Here is an 8,228-nt window from a genome sequence, read left to right as displayed (position 1 = left end):
ACTAGATTATGCTATTGCAGTGGTACTCAAACTTAAGCTTGCATAGGAATATCCAGGAGGGATTGTTAGTATATAGATTGCTGGGCCCCAGGCTGAGAGATTGTGACCGAGTATTCTGGAGTGGGACTTGAGAATTTGTACTTCTGATAAGTTCCTTAATAAGGCGGATGCTCTTGGTCAAGGGAACACACCCTGGGAATACCTGTGCTATTTTAGCAAACATTCCTCCAAATCCCTGTACTTTATCACAAGGTAAAGTCATACATGCTACTTGTCCATCACAGGACACCTAAGATAGGATAGACGTACGGGAGGGTCTCTGCCCACATAGTCACTCAAGGACACAGGCTGGACTCCATATAGCTGCCCCATATAGAACCCCCCATATCATTGGTTGTCATAGAGGAAGAGAGCCACAAAATCTCATGGCTACTCTTTCATGTTTGGCCTAGAGATGACACCCATCAGGTCTGCTCACGGTCTATTGGCTAGAATGAGTCATATAACCCTTGAAATCTTCAGATTGCTGGAATGAAAAGGAAACTGGATATTAGTTAGATCCAATTCTCTAATATTGGAATTACATGTTTACAGTAATTAGCTCTAATTAATTGAACTGTGTTTAATGGAACACAAATGATCTACCTATACAAAGCTGCTGACCAAATCTTACTGTGGCTGATTAGAATATAGTTATAAATATCATTTTCTACAGTAAGGAAAACAGTGTGATCTGCCATAAGGATACACATATAGACTAATAGAATACAATAGAGAGCCCAGAAATAAACCCTTGCATATTCGGTCAAATAATTTTTTACAAAGTTTGCCATGGTGAAAGAATAGTCCCTTCAACATATAGTGCTGGGAAAAATGGATGCCCACATGTAAAAGAATAGAGTTGGACTCTTACCTTCTACCATATATGAAAAAAATCATCCCAAAATGGATTAAAACCTCAATGCAAGAGCTAAAACTCTAAAACTCTAAAAATAAAATATAGGGCAAATCTTCATGACCTTTGACTTGGCAATTGTTCCTTAAAGATAATTCTGGATATATAGGCAACAAAAGAAAAAAATAGGTAAATTGGACTTCATTAAAATTAAAACCTTTTGTGCATCAAAAGATAATATGAAGAAGTAAAAAGATAACCCCTCAGAATAAAAGAAATATTTGAAAATCATAAATTTAGCAAAGGTTTAATACCCAGAATGTATAAAGAATACATACAACTCAACAACAGAAAGACAAACAATGTGATTAAAGAAACATACAAAAGACTTTAATAGATATTTCTTGAAAGACATATCAATGTATAAATTACCAATAAGAACTTCAAAAGATTTCAACACTATTAATCATTAGGGATATGCAAATCAAAAGCACAATGAGATAGCACTTCACACCTACTAGGACGACTATAATTAAACAAAATCCAGAAAATAACAAGTGTTGCTGACAATATAGAAAAATTGGAACCCTTCTACATTACTGATGAGGATATAAACTTGTGCAGCTGATGTTGAAAACAGTCAAAAAGCTTAACAGAACTACCATATGACCTAACAATTCTAAAAGAATTAAAAACGGAGACTCCAGCAGAAACACATATATCAATGTTTATTGAGGCATTATTCACAATAGCCAAAGAGTGGCCAGAACACCCCAAGTAGCTATCAGCAGATGAATGGATAGACAAAATGTGGTATATACACACAATGGAATATTATTCAGTCACAAAAAGAATGAAGTTCTGCTACATTGTAGATGAACTTTGAAAATATGCTAACTGAAACAGGCCAGACATAAAAGGACACAAAAGGACTCTATTTACATGAAATATCTAGAGTAGGCAATTTCATGGAGACAGAAAGTATATTAGAAGTTACAGAAGGAATAATGGGGAATTATTGCATAACAGGTACATAGTATGTATTTGGGGTAATGAAAAATCTTAGATAGTAGTGATGGTTGCAAACATTGTGAAAATGCCACTGAATTGTGCACTGAATTGAATGTATGAAAAAAGGAAGATAAAATTTTATGCTATATTATACATATAATATAAAATGATATGTCATATTATACGTATAATATAAAAATTAAAAAGAAACAAATATTGATTTTATAGTGCCTATGTATCATAGTAAAAATAACAGGAATAACATTCTAACATGAATATCAAAATTGTGTCTGGCATAATATATACCAGAACATGGACCATACCCTCAAATAATAGGAGAAATTCTTTTTTTTCCCACTATTATTAATAAAACTATCCTATTTTTATGATTAATGATATTTAATGATATCATTACATTATCATTTATCTGTAACTTAAGTTTCTTTGAGAAAAACCAGATGGAGTTAGGCGGCCAGCCAACAAAGTAGAATGGCTATGAGCACAGATCTTGCAGTTGGAGTGTAAGGGATTTGAACCCCAACTCTGCCATTCATTACCTGAGTGACCTTGGGTAAGTCACGTAGCTCCCTGTGTCTCAATTTCCTCATTTTGAAACAGAGCTAATAATAGTACTTACCTCTTATGTTGCTCTGAAAGTTAAATAAATTAATACTTATGAAGTACATAAAATGGTGTGCCTGTTTCATGGTAAACATGCTATGTAAAATAAAATTTCTCAGTATAGTGGTTGGCTAATTTAATCTGTAACAGCCTAATTTCCAAAGTAATGCTGATACAGCAGCTATAGGGGTAATGCCCTATTTTTCACCTGGAACAAATTTTGCAGAGGTTATACACCTGAAAATCTTTTGTATGATGGTGATACAATGTAATTACATTGGTGAGCAGAATAAAAATGACTGAATTACGTTAAGCCATCTCTGTACATGAGAGAGACCCAAAGACAGGACAGTTTGCTCTAACACTTCTCACCTACTTAGATACAGGATGATGCCCAAATCTCTCTCCTCTCAGGGAACAGGGGAGTTGGACTGCACACCTCCCTGAAGGGTTCTACAAGGTGGAGATGGAAGTAGGAATCTCTTGACATTGAAACCCCAGCAGTCCACCAAAGCAGTTGCTGAGAGGGTTTTCCAAGTCCAATTGGGCAAAAAGCTATGGCAGGCAGAGGGAAGCCAAGAGGAATGGCCATAGACTCAAGAGCCAAAAAATAGAAAAAAAAAAAAAAAAAAAAAAAAAAAAGTGAACCTATGAACCTAAGAATATCAAGTCAGCTGTTAACCGGAAGAGGTATGGGTCAACTGCCTATAATTTCACTTCTTGTCTAAAAGTTGCTTTTATGTGAAAACCACAGCTATTGAACTAAGAGGCAGATTCAGTCATTTGTTCATTCAATGAACACTTACACATACATTGTGCTCTGCACTGAACACCACATTGCATGTGAAATGAGATGTGGAGCCTTCAGATACACCGATATATTGTTACAAGGAAAAGAACCTTTGAGACATAGGAGGGATCCCATGGAACGCTGACATTATTGCTCTTGTTTTTAAAAGGAAGTGAAAAAGGATACTGAATATTTCTTGCATGATGTCTCAGCAAGGAAATTCTTACACCTAGCTTGAAAAAGAAAAAAAAAAGGAAGATTAAATCAACTGTGGGAATAAATCTCTTTTGACCCGGTGACTTATCTAAGCAGAAAGTCGCTTCCCTTGATGGTAGTTGAGATGCCTTGTTTGTACTCACTTGATCCCTGGACTCTTACCCTGCCCCAAACTCCCATTTGCCTGAAAATAGTTAAAAGGCAAAGCAGTAAATCAGGAAGTCTCCAAACACAGCAGGGTTCAGCTGACAGTACAGCAGGGTTAGGGCTGAAAACTGAAGTCGTCTAATTTCATTTTCAAAGCTGAACATCTAATGGTGGATTATCATTAATGGCAGACAGCATGGTGTCAAAGGGTTGTGTCAGGCTCCAGACCTTTTCGTGCTTTACATTCCTATGTTTAATCAAAGGTTAACCAAATCATTGCTGGTAGCAACCTGCAGCTTCAAGGGTCTGTGGGTGGTCTGTCTCTGCCACTGAGGCAGCCACTGCTGATAAGAAAAAGAATACACTTATAGTCCATATATACACATTCCTGGATGTTTACCGCTTTACAAAAACCGTAACATGTAACTGCCTTATGAGCTGCTGGGGCTGGAGAGGCTATGCCATTTTATCTTCAATTGGGAACTAATTTTATTATTTGAATGTATGATTACTGATTTATTAAATCATTTCTTTAATTTGTTTAGTCAAACAAACAGAAAAGTATCCGAAGTATTTATTATTATTATTTTTTTAATTTCTTGCTTCTTTCCCAGGCCTTACTTCAGCGGCTTCTCCAAGTGGCTGGTAACTTTTTCCTTAAATTTTTTTAATGTTTGTTTATTTTTTGAGAGAGAGACAGGGCATGAGCAGGGGAAGGGCAGAGAAAGAAGAAGACACAGAATCCGAAGCAGGTTCCAGGCTCTGAGCTGTCAGCCACAGAGCCTGATGCGGGGCTCGAACTCACAAACCACGAGATCATGCCCTGAGCTAAAATCTGACGCTTAACCAACAAGGCACCCAAGCATCCCTGCAAGTGATTGATAACTTTAAGGAGTTTCCAGCTAAGCTCTTTGCTAGGCCTCCAAAGACAAAAGTAGGAGAAAATTCCTGCAGGTGAGTTCTCAGCTGATGGCAGGGACAAAACCTGGGCTGGTCTACTCTATGGTGTGCTGGTCCGGTAGGAATTCAGTGGCAAAAGTAAAGGGAGATAAAAATTTTCTTAAATACACAGCTGGAGGTTTTTCAATGTTTATAGGTAGGGAGGCCAATCAGCAGTGGTTCTCAAACTTCAGAGTGCATAACAATCACCTGACGGCTTGTTAGAAATGCAGGTTTCTAATGTTAAACCTCCTGGGGATTATTTAACCTGGCCCCTCATTTCACAGATGCAGAAATCAGGGCAGGACAACAGAGGGTCAAGCCCTCTGCCCAACAGCACTCGTTGGTCAGCAGAACTGGGATTAGAATCCGAGTGTCCCGACTCTCTGATGTGGGTAAGTATTCAGAGTTGAATGAAATAAGATTTTGTCCTTAACCTTGACAGACACATAAGCAGAGCATTCAATTCATTGTGATAATTACTATGTTAGTAGGGTAAACAAAGGGCTTTAGGACTAGAGGAGGGAGTAACTGCTGGCCACAGCCAGGAGATCTTGAGGGTGTACTTGAAAAGTGGGGTCTCTCTCTCCCTCCCTAAAATAAAGAAGGTCGGGGGGCACCTGGGTGGCTCGGTCAGTTGAGTGTCCAACTCTTGATTTGAGCTCAGGTCCTGATCCCAGAGTCCTGGAATGGAGCCCGGTTTCTGGCTCTGAGCTGAAAGTGGAGTCTGCTCTTCCTGCTCATGCTTGCTCTTTCTAAAATTAAGGAAAAAAAAGAAAAAAAGAAAAGTAAGGCTTTACCAAACTGAGTGAAGTGATAGCAAGCATTTAAGAAGAAGTTTGGGTGGGACGCCTGGGTGGCTCAGTCGGTTAAGCGTCTGACTTTGGCTCAGGTCGTGATCTCGCGGTCCGTGAGTTCGAGCCCCACGTCGGGCTCTGTGCTGACAGCTCAGAGCCTGGAGCCTATTTCAGATTCTGTGTCTCCCTCTCTCTGACCCTCCCCCGTTCATGCCCTGTCTCTGTCTGTCTCAAAAATAAAAAATAAACATTAAAAAAAAAAAGGAGTTTGGTTAGGAGAATGAAAATTATGCACGTGTCTGTGATACACTTGTGCTCAGTATCCGTGCTGGGTTGCAGGACAGGGCAAAAGCTGAACATGGCTGGAGAAGTAGGTTAAGAAGTGGACCTTAAAGAGCCTTGTATGATATTCTAAGGAACCGTCACTGAATCCTAAAGGTGAGTAGTTCTCTACTTTACCATCAGGAGAATCACCTGGATGGCTCTTTGAAACACAGATTGCTGGGCCCCACTTACAGAATTTCTGATTAAGCAGCCCTGGGGTGGGGTACAAGAATGTACATTTCTAACAAGTTCCCAGGTGATGCTGTTCAAAGGATCACACTTTGTAAACCACCGCTGCTGATCATAGCCAGAAACAGTTTTAAAAAATAAAGAACATAATAGCATTCAAGTTGTGGAAAGAAAATCCAAGGTGGGGTAGAGAAATTAGAGTATGCTGGTTTCAGGGAAATAAGAATCCACATCGCCCGTTTGTTGCCATTTATCCTGTAGAGCATTGTGTGCTAGGAGCTAAATTTCTAGCTTTCGTTTAACATACTTAAAGTATACAATTGCCAAGTCTTAAGCATAAGGCTTTGGTTTGACTAAGTGTTAGAATTACAGCTAATAGCCTCTCAAAGATAAGAAGAGGTAAGGATTGTTGGGCGGTGCTGGGACCAGCTCTTAGCTGCTGATGCAGAGAAACATTTCCACTGCGGCGAATGGAGTTTGGGCACAGCTGGCTCTACATTAGCTGTGGTGTGGGAAAGGACACGTATCTCTCTTTCACTTCTTCTAGGCTCCACTGGTCCTGTATATCAGGATCCTTAGCAGCCTCAATTTGACCTCACCATCTAGCATAAAGGAAAGTCACCTAAATGTACCTTAAAATCTGAACTCCTCATCCCAGCTCTCCAAATTCTTTTTCATCCAGATAACTTCTGTTACCACAACCTTTAAACATAACTTGTTTATGTTTGAGAGCCTGGTTATCTTTCCAAAAATATGCCATTTTTCAAACCAATAATACTACTGCCTTTCTCCATCCCTGTCCAGTCACAAACCCTACCCATCCTTCAAATCCCAGCTCAGAATCCTCTTCCTTGGACCCTCCCCGTATTTCTCTAGCCTGCACTGATCCTGCCAATTGTGAAGTTCGTTAACGGCAATTGACTTGTAACTCACACTTTACTCCTCAACTGTGCATATTTCTGACTCCTGCTCAATGTTTCTTTATCCATCTTAGCTTCTCAGCCAGACTGCCAACCCCAGCTCCTCAAAGTCATCTGTGCTACCCAGGAAATCAGCAAGGTGCTTTGCACAGAGTAATTAGATTCTCAAGTACTGATCCATAATACCAGTCCATGTCAATGAAAACAAGTACAGCTAAAACCTGAATCAAACATACATTTTAAGTGGCACAGTAAGGCATTGTAGCAAATTACCTAAAATTTTAAAAAGTAAAGTAACCTAAACGTCTTTGGTGGACATTCTATTTGCCCATCCTCACCGTGTTTTCTCTATGGAAACATCATCATTACACCATTATGTTTGCTTGTCCCCATTTTTACAAACATTTTTCTTCTCTTTGCTTTTTTTTTTTTTTTTTTTGGTAGTTTTAAGCTTCTGAATTGCAAGCCCTCTAATCATAGAGAGAGGCAGGATTAGTACAGATACAAAATCTTGAAACTCCAGACAGGAGTAAAGTACCCTCAACATTCCCACCTCAGACCCCCCTCTATCTGTGTCTGGGACCAGCTCCAACTTGGCTCTGCTCCTGGATTACGTGGCGCCCAGACCTCCCTCTCCCTGGCAGACCCCTACGCTCACCCAGCTACAATAGCATCATTTTGCAGATCATTCCCAGATCTACCTTTCTAAGCCAACCTTACTACTCCTCCTGTCCAGACCTGCACTTTAAGCTTTCAGATGTTTTTGCCCACATGTTTAACAGCCTGCAAACCTATCATCATATGGATAAACATAATGCTTGCTGTCTCCCCCAAGGCCACATTCCTATCTTGCTTGTCTTCATTTGTAGTATGAGCTTCACAGCCCTGCAATTGTCATAGACAGCCAGTGCGGAGGTCACTGTATTTCTCTTGGTTCATTTTGTCTTCTGTACTTTGTCGATAATATTTACAAAATATCCACATTTATCATAAAAGGTGAAATCCATGCCTTGCTAACCACATGGAGGAATTATGCTAATACTGATCTCCCTTTTCTTTTGTCCATTTGATTTGGATTGTTTTTTCTGTCCACACAAAATGTGGCTGTCAAAGATTCTAACATGATTAATTCACACACATGTTCACACCATTTCTCTACAGGATTTTATAAACTCTTTAAAAAATGAATGGCTTCAGGGTTAGCCACATGTGTATCCTTATTTGCAGTCTTTGTCTTCTTCTTTTGGACTCCTGGAATCGAGATAAACATTGGGTTACCTTCAACCCCTTCATTCTCTTTATTAGTGCTATACTTTCTTTTATGACATCTGAAGTCTAGTGCAAACTTTTTCTTGAGTTTAGAAACTATTTTAAGACGC

General features: G+C 39.3%; 1 non-coding gene across 1 annotated transcript; it reads left to right on the top strand.

Annotated features, from left to right (window-relative positions):
- The first annotated feature begins 5,469 nt into the window (after positions 1 to 5,469).
- TRNAQ-UUG lies at positions 5,470 to 5,554 on the top strand. The gene has a single exon. It is a non-coding gene; the product is annotated as a tRNA-Gln (tRNA).
- The last annotated feature ends 2,674 nt before the right edge of the window (positions 5,555 to 8,228 follow it).

Source organism: Panthera leo, chromosome F2 (assembly GCF_018350215.1).
Source record: "Panthera leo isolate Ple1 chromosome F2, P.leo_Ple1_pat1.1, whole genome shotgun sequence".
Taxonomy (NCBI): Eukaryota; Metazoa; Chordata; class Mammalia; order Carnivora; family Felidae; genus Panthera; species Panthera leo.
The sequence above is the reverse complement of the archived record's forward strand: the minus strand, read 5'-3'. Positions and strand labels throughout refer to the sequence as shown.